The sequence below is a fragment of the Leptonychotes weddellii genome, chromosome 4 (assembly GCF_054177405.1).
Source record: "Leptonychotes weddellii isolate Sample4059 chromosome 4, ASM5417740v2, whole genome shotgun sequence".
NCBI classification, from domain to species: Eukaryota; Metazoa; Chordata; class Mammalia; order Carnivora; family Phocidae; genus Leptonychotes; species Leptonychotes weddellii.
The window spans coordinates 122,816,227-122,839,149 of NC_138372.1; the positions used below are offsets into that span (position 1 = coordinate 122,816,227).

At 39.6% G+C, this 22,923-nt stretch overlaps 1 protein-coding gene and 1 long non-coding RNA gene across 2 annotated transcripts in view; one reads left to right on the forward strand and one right to left on the reverse strand.

The window, feature by feature from the left end:
- The window catches only part of LOC145720925 (uncharacterized), a 22,064-nt gene extending 3,651 nt beyond the window's left edge, over positions 1-18,413 (forward strand). The window contains exons 2-3 of the long non-coding RNA XR_014144267.1: positions 7,393-7,458; positions 17,581-18,413. This is a non-coding gene — a long non-coding RNA (uncharacterized LOC145720925). The remainder of the gene's footprint in view (positions 1-7,392; positions 7,459-17,580) is intronic.
- Positions 1-22,923, reverse strand: part of ZNF704 (zinc finger protein 704) — a 229,979-nt gene that overhangs the window by 95,199 nt on the left and 111,857 nt on the right. The gene's annotated exons all lie outside the window — the stretch shown is intronic.

Below are 22,923 nucleotides of genomic sequence, written 5' to 3' on the forward strand. Positions count from 1 at the left end.
TATTTTTTTTTTAAAGATTTTATTTATTTATTTGAGAGAGAGAGAATGAGAGACAGAGAGCATGAGAGGGAGGAGGGTCAGAGGGAGAAGCAGACTCCCTGCCGAGCAGGGAGCCCGATGCGGGACTCGATCCCGGGACTCCAGGATCATGACCTGAGCCGAAGGCAGTCGCTTAACCAACTGAGCCACCCAGGCGCCCATGAGCCTGATTATTATTAGTTGAGTAGTGGACACAGCATGTGAAAATCTGTAGAAATAATTTGAGAATTGATGACATTCTTTTCCTTGAGAGATGCTTTCCTTTCTAATTGGCAGGTTTAGAAACCAGCAATCTGAGATCATCTTGATTTAATTTCAAGAATTAAAAATGACTTGAAGTTGAGCTTCAGGCTTGAGAGGACAATCTACTTACAGTTCATTCTTATTCCTAATGGGAGACTTTCAGTGCTTTAATCAAGAGCCTGGGGTATTTACAAGTCTCATTCCCAACTTTGGTGGGTTCTAGATTCCAAGTTTTATTTTTCTCTTACAGAGGGCTGTCAGAAGCCCTGTTCAGTTTCTCAGCCTCTCAGTTATATCTTCCAGGACCAACAGACATCTAAGTGGAAAACTGGCCCCTCATGGCAGGCTCACCTCTCTAGGTCATTTTCCTATCTTTCCCATAATTTTGCCTTGTTAGATCTCTGGTGCCTCCAAGTGATTCCTTGTAGTATATTTTTTCCAGATTTTATTATTCTCAGTAGGAGAGTTGGTCTAAATTTTGACCTTTACAGAAATGGAAGTCCTTGTATGGTTTTATTAACTAATCTACATTACAGATACCTCAAATAACAAAAACTATATAATATATATAATTTATATATTATTTTATTTTATTTGGCTAAGGATCTAATTGCATCACTTCTTCAAACTACTCTCATACTATAGGAACCAGTATTCTTTAAATTAAGTTGTGGGCAACTGACAATCCACTCATTTGTGACAAGTCAGCTAGTCACAGCAGAATGTGAAGAAACCCTATTGATAGAATGTCAAGCAAATTCTCCTAAGGCCATATCGCTAGACAGGCAGGCCACTGCTCTTCACATTTAGCCTTCAGAAAAGGGTGCAAGCGCTAGTTCTGTGGAGAACTAGTAGCCATGTTGTGAGGACACTTAATGAGCACTGTGGAGAGGCCTACAGGCCACTGAGAATAATCCCGACTGTTTTCTGGATTGTTTGATACCATCATTATTTCAGAAAGTTAACCTAAAAGATAGTTACTAAACAAAAACTGTAAGAAATGTTTCAAACACATAAGGATATCTTATTTTTGAAGTGCAATGATTGTTAGTATCAAGAATTAGATATTTAGCATGTGCTTGAACAAGATAAACTAGAATTTAAAAGGTTAGGTACTGATCAGAAATGGAGAAAACAAATTCCTAGATGTAACAATGTCATTTTAAAAGAACTATGTTAAGTGTATATTGCAGACAAAATTTTATTTTCTACAGAAATGCCTTTTGAGTTTACCTAAAATAGAAAGATGAACATTTTATAAAAATACCTTTTCAAGTTTTACCATGTATCCAAATTTTGCAGGAATTATAGAATCACACTCCTGATTTATAGATTCAAAGTAGGTCATTTGTTGATTGTATGGCTACCACCATCACTATCTATTGACGGCTACCTGCCACCTAAAGCTGGTCCTCAGCCCACGACATATCTGCTAAAAGGAGACTATGAATCTAATGAATCATCAAGTTCAAGTTTTTCAATTCATCTCTACCATGTCTCAGATTTGTCTATCCCTCTAATTTTCTACACTTTTCAAATCATCCTCAGTTGCTTATTTCTATCCTCTCCTCTGTACATAACTCCCCAATTTCAGTGAGCTCAAGAACCTTCAATGGTTTCTGGGTACTCAGTCTGGCCTTCAAGGCTTCAACATTTTCTGGTCTTGGTCTACTTATTCAAAATCACTTCCCATTACTTTTCAAATAAACCTCCACTTTATATAAGTCGATCATTTCACCATTCCCCACATGATGCTTATTTTTGCTTTTGTGATTCTCTTCCAGCTTAGATGCTTTCCTTTCTCCTTATTTATCCAAATGATACTCAAATAACAAGGACCTAGGATTCTTATTTATAAGGACCAAATCCTACCTTTTCCTATGTATCTTCTCTGTCAAAACTGATTCATGCTTGTCATTCTTTTTTTTTTTTAATTGTATTTTATTCGTGGTTTAAAATGCAAAAATTTGGAGTACATTCTATACTAGCTTTCATTTTAACAATGGTGCTACAAACCTACTGAGTCAGGGGTGGAATCTTCATAATCTTCTAAATTGCTGTTCACAAAATCTATGCTGAACAAATGCCTTTAAAATATATTCAACCTAGTATCCAAATCTAAGTAACAAAACTTCATTGGACTATAATGGGCCTGCTGATCTCAGAAATTACCATTTTCTTCATCCCTTTGCCAATGAGCTATCCAGATGACAAAATAGAAAGGTCAAAACTGATTTTGATAGAGACCTCATTCCTGGTGGATTATTTTCTTCCTTGGGTTATACAAGAAGATGAAATAAAGTCTTCTACATTAATTATATGCTCTCTGTTTCATGGCTTCGTGCTTTCAGTATAAAATATGAAGACTTTTCAGTCAGAGAAAGACAAATACCATATAATTTCACTCACATGTGGGATTTAAGAAACAAAAGAGAAAAGAAAAATAAAAGAGAAAGACAAACCAAGAAACAGTCTTAATTGTAGAGAACAAACTGATGGTTATCAGAAGGGGGTGAGTGGGGAGGTGGGTGAAATAGGTGATGGGGATTAAAGAGTGCACTTATCACGATGAGCACTGAGTAGTGTATGGAATTGTTGAATTACTGTATTTTACACCTGAAACTAATATAACACTGTATGTTAACTATACTGAAATTAAAATGAAAAACTTAATTAAAAAATAAATACAAAGACTTTTTTGGGGGGGTCAAATAAAGAGTATTTAAACAAATTGGTGATTTATTTTTTCCTAGATGCCTTATGCAGATAATTCTCTTAGATTTATAAACAGCAAATGTTGCTTTGGTAGTTATGCTTGACAGAAAGAAAATATAAACAGGAAAGAAGGAATTCTAGTTCAGTACATTAACCAAGGAAAACATTAACTGTCCTTTGGAATACAGTCCACAAATAATCTGTTTTGCTGCTGTAAGGTCAATAGAATTATCCTGTGGTTCTCTGTCTAGTTGATAAACTCCTTTAGTTAAAGATTGTTTCATTTCTTTCAAAGGAGGCTATATAATCACAGGCTATTTCAGTGGATAGTTTTTGATTTTTTTTTTTTTTTTGCAACACATTTCCCCAATGCATAAAGCCTATTTTGATGAAATAGTAAGAATAGTAAGAAAATACAGGGGCGCCTGGGTGGCTCAGTCGTTAAGCGTCTGCCTTCGGCTCAGGTCATGATCCCAGGGTCCTGGGATCGAGCCCTGCATCGGGCTCCCTGCTCGGCGGGAAGTCCGCTTCTCCCTCTCCCACTCCCCTTGCTTGTGTTCCCTCTCTCGCTGTGTCTCTCTCTGTCAAATAAATAAATAAAAATCTTTAAAAAAAAAAAAAAGAATAGTAAGAAAATACAACTTTATGGTCCTAACTTCAGAAGTCTTAGAAATTTGGTAGCCCCTATGTATGTATGTAGGTATGTATTTAACATTTTTAATTTAATTCAATTAATTAACATATAATGTATTATTGGTTTTGGAGGTACAGACCTATGATTCATCAGTCTTATATAATACCCAGTGCTCATTACATCACGTGCCCTCCTTAATGTCAATCACCCAGTAACCCCATCCTTCCACCTCCCCTCCCCTCTAGCAACCCTCAGTTGGTTTCCTATGATTAGGAGTCTCTTATGGTTTGTCTTCCTCTCTGGTTTCATCTTGGTTTATTTTTTTCCTCTCTTCCCCTATGATCCTCTGTTTTGTTTCTTAAATTCTACATATCAGTGAGATCATATGATAATTGTCTTTCTCTGATTGATTTATTTTGCTTAGTTCCATCCACTCATTGCAAATGGCAAGATTTCATTTTTCTGATGGCTGCGTAATATTCCATTGTGTGTGTATACACACACATTTTCTTTATCCATTCATCTGTCAATGGACAACTGGGCTCTTTCCATAGTTTGGCTATTGTGGACATTGCTGCTATAAATATTGAGGTGCAGCTGCCCCTTCGGGTCACTACATTTATATCTTTGGGGTAAATACCCAGTAGTGCAATTGCTGGGTCATAGGGTAGCTCTATTTTCAACCTTTTGAGGAACCTCCATACTGTTTTCCAGAGTGGCTACATCAGCTTGCATTCCTACCAACAGTGTAGGAGGGTTCCCCTTTCTCCACATCCTTGCCAACATCTGTTGTTTCCTGACTTGTTAATTTTAGCCATTCTGACTGGTATGAGGTGGTATCACATTGTGGTTTTGATTTGTATTTCCCTGATGCTGAGTAATGTTGAGCATTTTTTCACATGTCTGTTGGCCATTTGGATGTCTTCTTTGGAGAAATGTCTGTTCATGTCTTCTGCCCATTTCTTGATTGGATTATTTGTTCTTTGGGTGTTGAGTTTGATAAGTTCTTTATAGATTTTGGATACTAGCCCTTTATCTGATATATCATTTGCAAATATCTTCTCCCATTCTGTCCGTTGTCTTTTGGTTTTGTTGACTGTTTCTTTTGCTATGCAAAAAAGCTTTTTATCTTGATGAAGTCCCAATAGTTCATTTTTACCTTTGTTTCCCTTAGGTAGTCCCTATTTAAATGCTGCTTTTCTATAGCAATGGTCCTTTACTCTGGCTGAGTATGAAAATTACTAAGGGAATTTTAAAACAATACTGATGGGGCTCATCCTAAAATTTTTAGTTTAATTAATCTGATCTAAGGCCTTGGGCCTTAGAATTTTTTTTTAAAAGCTCAACAGCTGATTTTAATGTGTAGTCATGGTTAAGAATCACTGTTCCAAGTGGAGAGGAAATGTGAGGTCTAGATAATAGAGGAAAAAAAATAATCATTTCTGACCAATAATAATAGAAATTATAATTTATTGAATACTTATATATACCAGCCAATATGCTAACCATGTTTCATACTGTATTAGTTATCTATTGCTGCAAAACACATTACCCTAAAGCTTAGTGGCTTCAAATAACACAGTTTTTGTGGTCAGGAATTTGGGAGCCTCTTCCTTCAGTGTTCTGGTTCAAGGTTCCTCTAGAGGCTGTAGGCAAGATATCAGGCAGGGCTGCAGTCATCTGAAAGTTTGATTGGGGCTGGATGGTCCTTTTATAAGTAAGCTCAGTGGTATGGCTGTTGGCAGAAAAACTTAGTTTCTTGCTGGCTGTTGGTAGAAGTCCCCAGTTCCTTACCATGTGGGCCTCCTCTTAGCTACTTGAGTAACTTCATGATATGGCAGCAAGCTTCCCCCAGAACAAATGATCCCACAGAGAGCAAGAAGGAAGTCACTTGCCTTTTATGACCTGGTCTTGAAATTACATGTCATCATCTATGCCACATTTTATCACTAGAAGTGTATCACTAAATACAGTCCATTCAAGGGAAGGGCAATCAATCTCCATCTTTTGAAGGTAGGAGTATCAAAGAATTTGATGCATTTTATTTTTTTTAAGATTTTATTTATTTATTTGAGAGAGAGAGAATGAGAGAGAGAGCATGAGAGGGGATAAGGCCAGAGGGAGAAGCACACTCCCCGCTGAGCAGGGAGCCTGATGCAGGACTCGACCCCGGGACTCCAGGATCATGACCTGAGCCGAAGGCAGTTGCTTAACCAACTGAGCCACCCAGGTGCCCCAGAATTTGATGCATTTTAAAATGAACTTCACATTTGGAATAATTTTTCTGAATAGATTTATAGAAAAATTATAAAAATAATACAGTAAATTCCCTATATACCCCACAATGAGTTTCACTTTCCTCTAATGTCATTATTTCACATTACTTTGGTACCTTTGTCAAAGCTAAGGAACGAACATTAGTATGTTACTTTTAATGAAATTCCAGACTTTATTCAGATATCACCACTTTCTTTCATTAATGTCCTTTTCTCTCTTCCAAGGTCCTTCCAGGATACTATAATGCATTTGGTTACCATGTCTACTCTGGTTTGTGACAATTTCTCAGTTTTTCCATGTTTTTCATGACCTTGACAGTTTTAAGGAATACTGGTCACTTATTTTTCAAAATGTCCCTCAATTTGGGTTTGTCTGACATATTTTCTCATGATTAAACTGGGGTTAAGAGTTTTTAGAAAGATTACCACAGAGGTAAAGTGCTCTTCTCATCAGAACACTTCAGGGAATACATCATATCAACATGACTTCTCTCTCATAATGTTAACCTTGATCATTTGGTTAAAGGGGGTATCTACCAGATTTTTCTGTACATTTAATATTTTCTCCTTTGCCTACTCTCTTCTTTGGAAGTGAGTCACAAATCTAGCCTATACTCAAGGTGAGGGAGTTAACTTTTACCCTCTGGAGGAGTATCTACTTAAATTATCTGGGATTCTTTTGTAAGACTTATTTGGACATCTTTTAAAGCTGCACATATACATATATTCTCTCTTTTAGTTTTTACAACAATCCTATAAGGACTATTGCTATTCCTACAGGTGACGCAGCTAGTAAGTCCTGGCATTTGACACAGGTTGGTTTGGTTCCAGAGTCTATATTCTTTTCACTGAGCCCTCTAACCTTTGCAATAATATAAACCTGTTTTTAGTACCATTCAAATATATTTTTAATATTCTACAAAATTGGCAATACAGGGCTTGCTCGATTATATCTTGTTGCATATTGTTTTCTAGATGTACACCTACTTCCCCAATCCGATTTTGAAAGCAGTGACATAGTTTTATGTACTTTTGTCTCCTCTGAGCTCCTAGTATTCAGCAAATCCTCTGGCTGAAGAGAAAATGACTATTCTTCTTCAAAGTTCCCACACTGTCCTGAATGTCTACCATGGGATGCCAAAACTTACAGTGGTTGATCTCTTAACCCTCAGACCCAGGGCTAAGAGCTGAGAAACAACAGGGTTCGCAAAAGAATGACTGAATAGAACTGAGGATCAGGCTAGAACTGTAAGTTAAATAGGAAATATTTCCTTGCTTCCACTTTGATGGGCAATTATGACTAAAGACAGATGCCAATTCGGGTTACTTAGCAAATATTCAGCCCAGAAATCCACTCAGGCAATGAGTGTAATTTTTTGGATTTCTAAAGTAATGGGCTGTTTTCATCCCATCAAAGATTAAAAATCATATTTCTGGGTCATATCTAATAAGCCATTTTCTCCAAATCTTTATTTGGAACTCTAGATTCCAGGAAAACAAGCAGTGTTTCGGTCAATCCTTTCTTCTATGGTGGATACCCAGATGGCTCAGGTAGGTGTCCCACACATTGGTTTAATTGGAATGCTCTGTCCCTCTGAGATACAAGGGCAAAGCTATGGAGAGAAAGGCAGCAAACCTTCAGTCCTTTCTCCCCATCCTTCCTGACCTTGTCCTATTTGCTGTTTTGATGGACAAATGGATGTGATGCAAAGGGAAGGGCCAGCTTTGGATATGGTCAACATGCTAACATTTTAGGACTTAGCAAAGCCCTCCACAGGAAGATGACAGCTCATCAGATCAATTACACTGCAAAATATTTTCCTTCTCTTCAGCCTTCTAGCTAGAAAGTATGTTCAGAAGCCACATCTGCTTTCCCTCTCCTCCATTCAAAGCGCTGTTTCCTGGATTAGCAGAGAAATCACTTCCCTACTTATATTCATAGTTAGGAGACTCCCAGGTCCAGATAGAAATTCTGGAGAAAAAGAAAAAGCCTCATCCCCATGAAATAATATGGGGTGTAAGGACTCAGCGGAATTTATAAATACACTTAAAGAAGTGTCTCTAATGATGTTAGTGGGTAAATATCCTCACATGTCCCACTAAATAAATATGAACTAAAGTGTGGCCTGAGAAGAGAGAAGCGCCTGCCTGAGGATGTTCAGAAAAGCAGGTAGGTTTGAGAGCTGACTTAGCAGCTTTCTCAGCTGTCCGCTGCCATTCTGCACAATCTCCATTCTGGCTCATCTGTGAGGGCTCCTGGCAGCTCAGTGAGCCTCCAGCCCACTGTGGTCAGCTCAGTAGCTGGGGGTGGGTCAGCGAACTGGGATCCAAATATTGAGTCTGGCATCTTACCACCCATGTGACCTTAAATAGGTGAATCAACTCTCTTCTCCTCAAGTGTAACACAGAGATATGGATGCCGAACTGCCTAGGGTCAGGTGAGAATTAAATGAGAACAGGAATTAGTGTGACTGGCTTATTAGCACCGTGGATGGTTCAGTAAGTGCTGGCTTTTGTAATTATCAAAATTTCCCTTTCTACTCAACTACTGACATTATGTAGACAAATGAGCGTGGCTGTGTTCCAATAAATGCTTATGGACAATGAAAATAAAAAACTTCCTTTTCTAGTGAACTTAAGACTGAAGGATAGTGAAATGTGGCTCTAAATGAAGAAAAAAAAAATGTTCGGAATTTTCATGACTCAACCAAGTGAGTGGCTTCCAGGCTGAAAGATAAGAAGCTCTTTCTTGACTCGAAATGTGGCTAGTCTGAATTGAGCTGTGTTTTAGGTGTAATATAAACACCAGATTTTGAAGACTTATTTTGAAAAAAGAATCTAAAATATCTCCTTAATAAAAAAATATTGATTACATGTTGACATGCTATTTTGGACACGCTGGGTGAGATGAAATACATTATTAAAGTTAATTTCAACTGCTTCTTTTCACTTTTTAAAATGTGGCTACTAGAAAACGTAAAATTACACGTGTCCCGCAATTTATTTTATCGGACCACGCTATTCTAAAACACCGAAGTAGCACTGAGAGAAGTACTCCACCGAATTACATCCGAGGGCCATGAAAGGGTTAATACATCTCCCCAAGGCACTGCTTGAAAGTAACTCAATCACAAGGGAACATGAAGCCAAATATGTCACCAACTGCTAATCACATCATTAAATATTGTCTCCCCTGTTGCAGAATGTAATCACTTATGAGAGCAAGGAGCTCAGGGACTTTCACATCATGGAAAATTTCAAATATCCATTCAAGAAATCTTCTTGTCATCCCTGCTACATTTGTCATGATCTAATCTGGCTGCAATTTAGTGGATGACAGTTTTATCACAATCCACAAATGCACTCAACTGGCACAAATACACTTATTTATGCACAGAGCTAGGGAAAGGTGGTCTTTGTTTAAAATAATGTGCTTAACTAATGGAATGCCCCCTTTTACTGTTGGGGAGGCCAGAGGTAATGGAAAGACAGACACAAACTAAGGAATATTAAATATTCAATTAGATAATTACATGGCTTATTTAAGCTAGAGGATACACAGATGCATTTTCATTTTTGATTGTTCCTCAAAGCTCAGTGGCTCCTAAACTTTTAACTTACTCCTTTGTAGTAGTAAATTGCTATAAAAAAGAATCAAAACAATACAAAACAAACATAAAGAAACAACACTTGTATTCATGGCCTCTACTTAAAAAAATCTATGGTCAGTTATTTAGAAAAAATATTTACAATTGGAACAATCAACTTCTTAAATGTACAAGTTCAGAATGAAAAATATCTTTTTTTAAAAAAGATTTTATTTATTTATTCGACAGATAGATAGAGAGCACAAGTAGGCAGAGTGGCAGGCAGAAGAAGAGGGAGAAGCAGGCTCTCTGCTGAGCAGGGAGCCGGACGTGGGGCTCAATCCCAGGACCCCAGGATCATGACCTGAGCTGAAGACAGCCGCTTAACTGACTGAGCCACCCAGGTGCCCTGAAAAATATCTTTTTTTTTAGTGAGAAGAGCCATCTCTTCTATTCCTACAACATTGTGTAGCATTCCATTTCTGTTTTTTCCTAAATTTTTCTATAATATAGTTTAAGTTTAGGTATCATCATCTCAATATACTTGATACAAAAATTTTGAAATTCCCAAGCTCATAATTAAGAAACTAAATAATTTTACTTCATTTTCAGTCCCCTTGGAATTTTGCAGCAGGTGGTATTATATTTTTGATGGCAGCCCATACTTCTGCAATATTATTATCTATTGTTAAGTTTTAAAGATAGGCAAGAGAAAAGGAGAAATTTCAATTCAAGGAATTCCCCAAGCACAGAGGGAAATTCCTTAGCTTTGTTTGTTAGGGCTGTGGCAATTACGCAGCTAAGTTCTAGCACTAGAAAAATGCTCTAAGGGAAATGTTGCTATAATAACACTGTGTGTTGATAATGTCCAGTAATCTTAATAGACTGGCCACCCACCTCAACCAAAGTTTTAAAAATAAGGGAGATACCTTACAATTATAATAAATAGAATATAAAATTTGCAACTTTGCCATTAAACATATATATCACAACAGAATTACTTTGCAATTCTTCTTTCTATAATTTTGGAAGTGCTTTCGCATCATAGAACACCAGTAAATGTACAGAAGCAAGGCCAAATTCCACATATCAGATTACAGCTGAAAAAAAACAGTGCACTTCGAAATGAACTGGAACATAAGCTCAGAACCAGCAGATTCTAAAGACTGATAGTGTACAAAACAGAAACAAGCAGCCCTTTGGAAAGATAAGGAAAACATCAAAATTGTCTCAAGGACTCTTAGCTGATTAAATGTATTTCTGTCAAGGGAGAGTCGATTTAATTTCCTAGTCTAATGCACACTTTCTCAGGACCGCAGTGAAGATGGTGAAAAAGATGGGATCACTTTGGAAAACTGTTTGACAGTTTCTTATAAAGTTAAACAAGGACCTCCTCTCTTCTTCTGGGTATTTGCCCAAGAGAAATGCAACTTCATACAAACATAACCCCAGGCCTGTCGTGAAGATTAAAGGAGATCATGTATGTGAAAGTGGCTGACACAGAGCCGTGCACATGGTAGGAGCTTATTAAACAATATTTTTGATCTCCTTTCATGTTTTTGGACATGTTAGGAAGGGTACAGGGTTTCAGTAGTGCAGACCTGTGCTTATGTCCTTGCTCGACTATTCACCTATTACCTTCACTCATTTAACATTTTTGAGTGCCTACCAAGCATCTTGTAGAAGTTAGGGATATCATACTGAATGTGATGGTCCAAGTCTTTACTCTTATGAGGTTCACATTCTAGTGCCTTGGGCAAGATGTTTAAGTCTTCTGAGCTTTAGTATCCACCTCTGTAATTCAATTCACTTCAGCTCCTTCAACATGCTGGGTGTTGTACTAAGTTACAGAGCACAAGATTCAGCTAGATAGAACTACATAGATAGGACCATGCTTTCCAGTACTTTACAAGTCCAGTGTGGGGCAGCAGATGGTGGAGGTAAATTCAGTGGAGAGTGGGAGGTGCTGAGAGGGGTAAGGACCCAGTGCTGTGGAGGACACTGAACCCAGTCCTCGGTGGTATGGATATTGGTTGCAGGAATAAATCAGGGAAAGCTTTCTGGAGGAAGAACATTTAAATGCAATATGCAGAGTAAATCAGGTAAAGTGTGCTCATAAGTTCATCATATTATTAGGAAGACTAAATGAGAATATAGTTGTGAAGGTACGATTATCAGTCTCTAAACTCTCTTATCACATAAAGTGGTACTATTTCCATTTTAAGGGCAATAGTGTTAAAATAGAAAATCGTTGGGTAGTTCTGAATCCAGTTTATTGTCTCTTTGACAATATGTTGTTGTCCTAACACATGTGCTTAATCTGGGCTTTCCACATCTGTTTCCTAGATCCCAGCACTTCTAGCTTTCTGCCTGAAGGAATCTAGTAATTGAATAAATTGTTTTTAATCATATGGGACCAATTCTGACTTCCAGTTAAGTTTCTGGGTTTGCTAAATTTGCAGTCTGCGGTGTGGCTCTGTGGTAGGCCATACTGGCTTTTAAGCATGACATAGGCTTTCCAAGCAACTAAGATTCTTGCTCTTCTGGAACCCATTGAGCACTTAATAATTTTTTTCAATTAAATTGAAAGGTTCTATTTATGGGACTTGAATACAGTTTATACCATAAATAAGCAGAACTATAAAGTGGTACGGAAAACACTAACTCTGCTGCAAAACTTTTGATCTTCACTTGCTGCCTTATTTTATGTGCTACACAAACCTGTGAATAAAAACGGAAGTAGGAAGTAGGACTGGGGACAAGGGTTTAGACAATTACTGTTTCCAAATACGGTGGCATCAAAATGAACTTGGATGAAGAATGTCATTAGAGGGGCACCGGGATGGCTCAGTCAGTTAAGAATCTGCCTTTGGCTCAGGTCATGATCTCAGGGTCCTGTGATTGAGCTCCATGGCAGGCTCCCTTCTCAGCAGGGAGTCTGCTTCTCCGTCTCCCTTTGCCCCTCCCCCCGACTTGTGCTCTCTCTCTCTCTCTCAAATAAATAAATAAAATGGTTTAAAAATTATTTTCAAAATTTAAATTCAATTAGCCAAGGTATAGTACATCATTGGTTTTTTATATAATGTTCAATAAAATCTTAAAAAAAAAAGAATGTCATTAGAGAAATACAGACTATATTCAGTACATCCTCATTCCATGGTGTGAATTTAGGCTGACTGAAGGCCTTTATGATTGCGTCAGCAATTATGAAAGCCACTCCAACCCCATGACCCTTAGCCTATTTATGTAGATTTTGAAAAAAAAATGTTTAAAGTACTTCATTTTCCTCTGGGAGGTTGCAATAGCTGTTACATGGAACAATATTCCTACTACTGGCAAGGATGTATGTGAATGTTATACTCCATCTTCAGAAACTTCTGTATTACAATTAGATGTTAAAGATGTTTTCTGGATTGTCAGAAAAGTCGGGCTGTTATATAGAAATGTCTCCTCCAAAATAACGGCAGGTATTTACCCAGACACAAAATCACTGGTATATCTAACAAAAGGGGGCCCCATGCAAAATCTAATGGAGCCCTCTCCCCACCTTGGGTATATTCAAGAATCCTCCCATGTGAACAGAGAAAGTGTGTATAATGGAATAAGAATGAGAGATGTCTTTATGTCTTTGGAAAGGATAAGCTTACCAACAATAGACGGTGCCTAAGGTATCTGGGTTGAGGTCATCATTCAACCTCCCAGCCCTGACATTAATGCCTTATATTTGTAGGCAACCAGACTTCTGAGCTTAGAGGCCTATCTCTACCCTGGAAAGATTTCACAGGATCCTCTCATAGCCTTTGGGCTCAAATCACAGTATAAAATCCACATCTTAGATTTGGCAATGACCATGGGAAATAGCAAGAGAAAAAGCAACTTGTTTTTGGGTGGGAAGAAGAGAAGGGTAGAAAAAATTCTGGAAAGAGAAAGACTGACTGGGGCCAGAGCAAGTTGGCCTAGAATCAGGAAAGACACTAAATCTTAGAAGAAAGTTAAGGAAGGAAAGAGTAAGTGAAGAGGGAAGGCGACTAGTTTGAAGATGTCTTCCCCAGCTTCTAGGCCTTCAGGAACCATATTGGGCCTAGTTTTTGGAGAGGAATGGAGTGTGTAGGAATTTCATCCAAACCCTGGTTCATTTAACAAATATTTATTCAGCACTTCACAGTTCCAATCATTGTTTTTGGTGCTGGGGATTCAGCAGTCAACAAACAGAAACAAAAACCCTTACTCTCATGGAACTTAGATTCTGTGGGAAGGGCTAAGGCAGCTAGATATCTAGGGCCATTGCCCAGTGAGTGAGGTGTGCATTCAGCTCCCTTGCCCACAGAAGGATGTCCCTAGCTACTTCTAAGGAGTCTACCTTACAATCTTCAAATGACAAATGGCCTTTACCTGCCTAGTAGATTATAATCCCTTTGAAGTCAAAGACTGTATCTTATTTTTTTTATTTCAGCATTTAATGCCCAGAAAGAAACCTAGTATTTGGCCTGTAGTTAGCATTTAATAAATGTGTACAGTTGACTCTTGAACAATGTGCAGATTAGGGGCACTGATCCCCCCCCACAGTCAAAAATCTGGTGTCTAGCTTTGACGCCCTCAAAACTTATCTACTAATAGCCTACTATTGACAGGAAGCCTTACTGATAGCATAAACCATCGATTGACATATTTTATAGGTTATATATTGTGTATACTGTATATTTACAAGAAAGCAAGCTAGAGAAAAGAAAATATTATTAAGGAACTCGTGAGGAAATGAAAATACATTTATAGTACTACACTGTATTGAAAAAAAATCTGCATATAAGCGGACCCATGCAGTTCAAACCACTGTTTAAGGGCCAACTACAGTTAGCGTTCAGTAACTATCTGCTGGGGAAAGCTGTCCCTGTGAAGAATAGCAACAAATGGGCACCTATGACCCGACCCCTGTGGTGTCAGTGACTAGTCCAGGGCTGGGCCCTCCCTTTCCCACTCCATGTTTCCTTCCCTCTTTACCAAAGGTGACTTTTTGAGCTGAATTCAACCAGCCTGAATGATCCCAGGTGTGCAGACTTCCCCTCACCTGCACTGTGTCAACTCCTTTAAGGTGTTTGTTCTAACAGAAACTCCTTAACTGTGGCTTCAACTTATTCCGGTGCCTTTGAAGTTTCTGCTCAATTGTCCTTTAAATGGATCAAGAGTTCCTCCTGGGTGGGCAGACAAGTTCAGGCCAGGGGTTCTGGGCACTCCTTCCCACTCAACCAAGGTATGGTGGCCTCTATTCCTTCTCAGTACATACCCCTCAGGCAGCTGAAACATCGATCAGGGTTGGCACAGGAAATAATTCCTCAGGGCCACCCAGATCAATCTAATCTACTCCTAGAAGGGGCAGTGAGTGCCAACTGGTGTGGAATTCAGGGCCGGTATTATTTCTCACTCACTGACTCAGAGGGGTGGGATCACCTCATAGTCTAAGGAGAAGCACTGCTTAATAGAAATACAATGCAAGCCCCATGTGTCAATTTGAATTTTCTAGTGACCACGTTAAAAAAAAGGGTAGAAATTAATTTTAATAATGTATTTTATTTGGTACAACATATGCAAAATATTATCATTTAAAAATATAATCAATATAAAAAATTCTTAATGAGATATTTTATGTCCTTTTCCCCCATACAAAGTCTTTAAAACCCACCGTATATTTTAAACTTCAAATACACCTCACTTCTGACCAGCCACATCTCAAAGGCTCGGTAGCCCCATGAGGGCTCATGGAGACTATCCTGGACAGCCCAGCTCTAAGGAGTTTAGTGAAATCTCTGAGGGCATCTTGGAGTGGTTGTTCCAAGACAACTCTTTTTGCATAAAGATTAAGGAAAATTAAAAAAAAATGTTTATGAACGAATAGCTCTAATCATTTCTGTGTGGGAAAATGTTTATTCTTGCAACATAGACGCCTAACTTAGCTTTAACAGAAGAATGTTAATGAGAAAAGTTTTGCTTCTTTTTAGCCACTGAAATCCTACTATCTGGACACACTGAGAAGGGGCAAAGCTGAGGAAGTCTTTAAACTTCCAGCCGGCAATCACATTAGTGATCACACTGTGAAGGAAAGTGGGCAGCAGGATGCTTTTCACCCCTGGGGCGTTCTCCCCTCACCAAAGAATGACATCTCGGTTGGCCCTCTGCTTCACTCCTGGTCTTTGTTTACAGGGGCGAGACAAGAGTCCTATAAAGAGGCACAGAAACAGACTGCATTTTGGTTTCCAAACTGCGGGCCCTTGAAGTTTTTATCAGTCTGCATGGACACGAACAACTGTCCATCCACTGAATAATGTTTAATTCTCCGTTGAAACTATTTACTGCCTGCTAATTATGAGGCAAACACTGTTTCAGGGGCTTCAAGGTGTCCACCATATATTCGTACTATTTTCCAAATATACATGCAAGATATTATAACGAATAAAATACAAATTAATATAAAAACCTTAATGAATTACTAGGAGCTATCTCTCCCTTGCATTTTCCCAATCAATGGAATCTGTCTTTTGTGAGTGGGTAGGGCTCTCTGTCAGTCAGGATCCTCCTGAGAGGAGATCCTCCTACTGCTTCTTTGTTACTGAGTTAATGGTCTCTGGTTAAGAAACACTGGGCTTGAGAACCAACTGAGTGCTCAGTTTATTTATTTATTTATATTTTAAAAATATTTTTTAAGATTTTATTTATTTATTTGACAGAGAGATAGCGAGAGAGGACACAAGCAGGGGGAGTGGGAGAGGGAGAAGCAGGCTTCCCGCTGAGCAGGGAGCCCGATGCGGGGCTCGATCCCAGGACCCTGGGATCACGACCTGAAGGTAGATGCTTAACGACTGAGCCACCCAGGAGCCCCTGAGTGCTCGGTTTAATTGCTCAACGTTAATACATTCAACATAGATGATTTCATTACCTAACATGCGCTGGCTACTTCCCAGTATTTCCTTAGGCATAACAAGCTTTTACCATAAAAACCAAATCAATGTTAATCTGCAAAGTTGTCATTTTATGTCCACTGCCAAGAAAAAAAGAAAAAACAAAGTGGGATAAAGTAAACCTTTATCAAGGAACTGGACTCAAATAATTATCAAACCAGCTCTCTCCAATCCCTTGGAGGGATCTGATTTGTGAGCTGCAGTTTCCAAGTATATTTTATTTAATTGCTGAGGGCAAGAGAATAGTAGGCATTTTTGAGCTAAGCTCTTTAGGGTGCTGGCCTGCTCTGCGTTTGGGAAAAACTGAAAAAAGCAATCTTTATAGTTAGTGTTTTCAAGCGGGTCTACTAATCCTCCCAGCTCTGTTTCCTTTCAATTGCATCAAGAGTAAACAGGTAAGAAAGAGCCAAAAGCTACCCTCGTGAACAAGCAAAAAGTAGTCAAGTTTCAAAGCTGGCTGTTAGTAGCCAGCAACATCCTTCTGTATTTCCAAGGAAACAGAGGCAAAGCAACGTTTTTTTTCTACCTCATAAACAATCTGTCTTTAAGCAAGACATACACAATGCCTTCTCCCCACTCTCTAAAAACTGGCCATTGTTGTGTTCAATTGCACTCCTGAATCCTACAGAGTAGAAACCAGCCAGCTAGGTAAGGACTGTTTGATCTACATATCTTGGCTGGCGACGTGAGTGCCGAGCAAACCTGTCCAGGCTCATGTTTCTATAGGGCTTCCCGTCAGAAGGAGAGCCTGCGGTTTGAGGTTTAGCAGAGCCAAACTCGCCCCTTCCTGTGGAGGATGGCGACAAGTACTCAGCACACACCAGTTGCATTCATGAGGAAACAATCTTCCTGCCCACCCAGCACTATTTTTAGAGCCATCTCTTGGCATGCAAACTTATATTTCTGGGCTTTCTGCCACTCAGACAAAAAAAAAAAAAAAAAAAAAAAGGGACAAGAAAAACTGGTTTGGTTCCAGTGCTGAACCCAAACAACAAACATTAAATGTGGCCTTTCCCATTGATGCATTTCTGTGTCAAATCTCACTCCTTCTTCAAAAGCAGTAAGCACTGGCTGTGGCTCTGAGGAATGCTTTTTTCTCCTAATTCTAATGAGGAAAATGTGTCCTCCTCTCTTAGGGGATACTCTGTAAAGCAGGACGCAGTGAAGCAAACTGCTATGAAGAGGACAGGATGTTTTGAAATTTTTAAAGTAATAGCATCCATGCTGGGGCTGTCGACCTCCCCCAACATGTGGGAGGCCCTGAGAAAAGCTGACGCCCAAAGCCAGCTACGGAGTGGACACAGAAAGAACATTCAGTGTGAAATTGCCAGGCATCTCCGACCCAACGAGAAACGCTTCCTAGCATTTTGCTGTTTTGCCACAGGAACATCTGGCATTTGGGAGTATCAGGGCTGTTCACCAGGAAGAGAAGTGGCACTGGCAGAGACCTTGACACAGACACCCAGAGCAAGTTGCTGCAAGTCTCGCTCACACGAGTTCCAAACCACGGAATGTCACACCGGATCGGAACTGAGCAAAACAGACGTCTCTCCTGTCTGCTCCCAAGCCTGAAGAGACCTGCCCTACTCTTTGCTTCCAGTGCATTCTTTCTTGCAATCATATTTTCTGAATTAATTGCCCCATTTCTTTTGGCTCAGTATTCTGTCCCGGCCCTGGCTGCTGAGAGACGTAGCGGTCGGCTAAGGGGACAGCCAGGACCTCCCGCACTTGCGCCACCAAGCCCGACAGCCAGTGAGTGGTTTGGATGACGATTTCTTCCACATTGGCACATGTAGTCACCACCAACTAGTATAACAGACACATAACACAAAACAATAAAAAATATCTGCAGCTAAGCAGCTATTGTCCCATGCTGTCACTAATATAACAAAAATTAAAACAAGTATCACATTTAAAAAAAACTCCACGGGGCGCCTGGGTGGCTTAGTTGGTTAAGCGACTGCTTTCAGCTCAGGTCATGATCCTGGAGTCCCGGGATCGAGTCCCACATCGGGCTTCCTGCTCAGCAAGGAGTCTGCTTCTCCCTCTGACCCTCCTCTCTCTCATGCTCTCTGTCTCTCATTCTCTCTCTCTCAAATAAATAAAATCTTTAAAAAAAAAAAAACTCCACAAAATTTCTTAAATATTCCAAATGATATGGATGCAAGGTAATTTCTTTTCTTTCTTTTTTTTTTTTAAAGATTTTATTTATTTATTTGCCGGAGAGAGACACAGCGAGAGAGAGAGAGAGAGAGAGAGAGAAAGCACAAGCAGGGGGAGCGGCAGGCAGAGGGAGAGGGAGAGGGAGAAGCAGGCTCCCCACCGAGCAGGGAGCCCAACGTGTTGCTCGATCCCAGGACCCTGGGATCATGATCCGAGCCGAAGGCAGACGCTTAACCGACTGAGCCACCCAGGCACCCCAGTGAAGTAGTTTCACTAGACGTGAGATACAAACACTTCCGGAAGTTATAAAATAGTTTGGGATTTCATAAATGGATAAATGCAAAGGAAACTGACTTGCTACCAAACAAAAAACCTTCTTAGAGTCTGAGTCTTTGGGACCATTTGCAGGCCTCCTTCTTCCAGGCCTACAGTGGAACTGCAAACCCTGCTCCCTTGAAGGTTGGTGGAATGTGAGTGAAAGTGACATGTGTCAACTTCCTGACACGGGTGCCCAGTCCTCTGTGCTCTCTTCCTCACCAAAGATTCAGATTTACTTAGGTTCCAGGTGGATCCAGGCATCTGAACTGCTTGCCAGTCCCACCTCCCCCCACCCCCGCCCCGCTTGATTTTAGTGTGTACCATACTTGAGAACCATGACTTCACATTACTGGGCTCTTCCATTTTCCAAAACTCAATCCTAGGACATGAAATATTACAGCGGGGAGAAAGAAGAAATGCACAATAACACTACCCCCAAATAGCATGTTCATGTTACAGGAAATGAGTGCCCTCAGTTAACTGGGGTTGCCAAAGTTCCCCTGGTCCAGCAGAACATGTTCCCAATTCCACTTGTTGGTCATCTCACACTTTCAGTATTCTATCCCTGGAGTAACTGGAAGCAATAACCCGATAGTCAGGGAGTCAGTTAGCTGTCCTACAGGACTCTGAACATGAAGCCAGTGTGGATTCAGGCTCAGGGCAGTAAGTCAACTGGGACTAAGAAACACTATAGACATAGTGAATCTGTTAGCAGAGAAAATGTAGCTGAAGAGATGCAGTATCATTGGGGATCCCTCAAAGAGCATGTTTTGCTGCATCAGAAACCCAAGTTTTGGATACTAGCAGAGAAATATTCAAGGGGCACTGTACAAGCTCATACCCCTTAAGAACATCCAAAGTCTCTTCGCACCCAGACATATGAACACAAGGGTTTCCACTGTGATGACCATATGTTATTTACCATTCCTTCACTGCTTACTATATACCAGAATAGTATTAGGTATTTTAAAGATACAGTTTCCTCTTATCCTCACGGCAACCCCATGAGGAGGTATTATTATCTTTTCCATGTTATAGACTAGGATTGACAATTGAATTGCCTAGTCTATAACATAAGTTTAAGTGACCTGCCCACTGTCACATGGCTTTGAACGTCACTGAAGAATAAAGAATAAAGAGAGTAAAGAGGTTCCCACACTTCCCTATAATTTGGAGTACAACTGAGAGACAGGTGGTTTATAACAACTTCTCGATTGATCTTCTAGTTGCCTCAATACCTATTTCCTGGGCACTTGGTTTAATCTAAAGAATGTGCCTTATTAATGGGAGACCATAAAGCATAATTTTGACAAATACATATTGAATAATCATTTCTATTCAAATTCAAATTATTTATTTTATTTAAATTTCACTAACGTTTGGCATAATTATGCATCTATCACTTCTCTGCCTAAGGTTACACAGTATCCACACAATCATCCAGTGAAGATTTTAGAACCTTCCGAGTACTAGTTACTGCAGATATAATGGGAAGCCAGACAGACACACTCACCACCCCCTCAGAGCCTATAGTTCTGCTAGGCACACAGGCAATTAAGTAGCAAGAGCAGTGTGCTAAGGGTTATGATGGGACCAGTATTAAGAAGTCTTTCAAGGTGTCCAAGGAGACAAAAAGTGGCCAGCTCTTCTTCCATATACTTGAAATGCATTAGGTTTTCCTTCTTAGACCTGCAGCCAATTTAACAGATACCTTCTCTGGCTAGACTTTGTCCTCTGGTGTTGTCTTATATCTGTTCCTTTAGAGCAACTGGTCTCGATATCACGTTGCTTCAAATAGACCTTCATTGTCATTTGAAGTACTGTCAGCTTCGTGCATAAAGGCCTTCCTTCAGTTCACCATGGAGCAATTGCTCAGCTAGTCACCAAATTATCATCTATCATAGGAACAGGCAAGCAGGGAGAGCTGGCTTTCGACCTGTTGAATTACTAAGCATAATTTGGGCCTTTATTCTACCTTCGTTTAAGAGATGAAATGTGGGAAGTGCTCCTCCCATGATGGCTTTTTTCAAGGGTCACACTTACTAAGCTTTTTGGACAGAACTACAGGTCTGAGACAGTCATTTTGCTAATATCTCACTCCTTCTGTGCACAAGTCAACACTGGTGGTGTAGTTCTGCTCTGCAACCCAATTTCAGGCATTAAAAAAGAAAGCAAAATATAATGATTTGTTTTAGGGTTTGCAAGATGACCGAATTGCTAACGATAATTGAATAGCTAATACTAAGAACTTACTATCTGAAAGGTACTATGTGTTGAGTGTTTTATGCATGCTATCTCATTTAAACTTTATAAAAATAGGTAGGCACTGGCATGATTACAACCAAGGGCATTATTATCCCCATTTCACACATGAAGAAGACTGAGTCTTGGAGAATTTGAGTAACTTGCCCAAGGTCACATGGCAAGTAAATAGCAGAGAAAGGATGCGATCCCAGGGGCTTTTTGGCTCCAAAGTCCATGCTCTGAACTGGTACCATATATGGCTTCCTACCACATTGAAACAATAGGTTTAAAAAAAAAATTCATCATTCAGCACATAGCATCTATTATGAGCTAGCCACCAAGCTAGGAATTCTGGGGGGTATAAAGATGAGTAAAAGAGTTTTCATAGTACTAATTAGAGACTGTGGGTATCTGAGCAGTTAACTAGAATGTTCCTAGCTTTATACACTTTTTCTGGACTCTAGAGTAACACCAGATCTAAGCCTGGGCTTTCTTTATAGGGCCATTTTTTTTTCCACTAAAAGCTGTTTTTCCACTAGCTAAATATCTCACTCCTACACACCAGCCTTACACTGGGTGAATACTATTTAAATCAATTATTTTGGTGTGACAGATAGACCCTAAGATACTATTCACACTCTTGTATAATGCCCTTCCCATGAGTGGGTGGCACCTGTGACTTGCTTTAACCAATAAAATATGTCAAAGTTGATGGAATGTCATTATCATGATTAGGCTATATAAGATTATGACTTCCATCTTGCTAGCTGACTCCCCATCTCACTGCCTTTGATGAAGCAAGTCGCATGGTGGGAATGCCCACATGGCAAGAAATTGAGGGCTGCTTCTGGCCAACAGCCAGCTAGGAACTGAGGCCCTCCATCTAACAGCCCAAAAGGAAGTGAATCCTGCCAACAACTTCAAAAGTGAGCTGGAGAGAGGATCCCTCCCCAGTTAAGCTTCCAGATGAGACCTCATCCCTGGCTGACACCTTAAATGAAGCCTCATGAGAGAGACCCTGGGCAGTCAGCCGAGCTAGGCTGTGCCCAGATTGCTGACCCATAGAAACTATGAGATAATAAATGTGTGTTGTTTTATACTTCCAATTTGTAGTAATTTGTTATGCAGTGATATGTAACTAATATATTTGGTTAAAAGGCAAGTTTCTTTGTGTCATGGATCTTTATGGTACTCTCAAATAGTTGATACCAAATTTCTAATCGTGATTTTAATCTCTTGGTTAGATCATAAAAATAACAGGGACCTACTGAGCACCCACTGGGTCCAGGTAAATTCTAGCATAGTATTAGTGAAATTATGGCCACATTTACTAAGCAATAGTTCATTAGTGCAGTTATTGCATATACAAGAAGTATTAAATATTCATTTAACAATTTTTGAAAAAGGTTAGTGGACTTTACCATTTTATTGTCCGGTTTCTACTTCTTCCCTTCTTTTGGTAAATGTAACCTTCCATTCTAGAAAATGCTACTTCTCTGAACCTCAGTCATGTTATTCTAGTGGGTCTTTATCTTATATGACTTACTTCCCTGCTCACAGTGGCTGATCCAAGGTTAGGCACCTCATCTAAACTGGGCCAACAAGCACTTTTTTCCAGGATTTCGTTTTAATGTGGTGAAGAGTCCCTGAGTTGTAAATCTGTGAGAATCAAGCATGGAGCCTCCATGGCCATGCTCCCTGCTGAATGCAGAAAGACATTCGGCAGGAGGAGAGAATGGCATGGATCTCAGGAA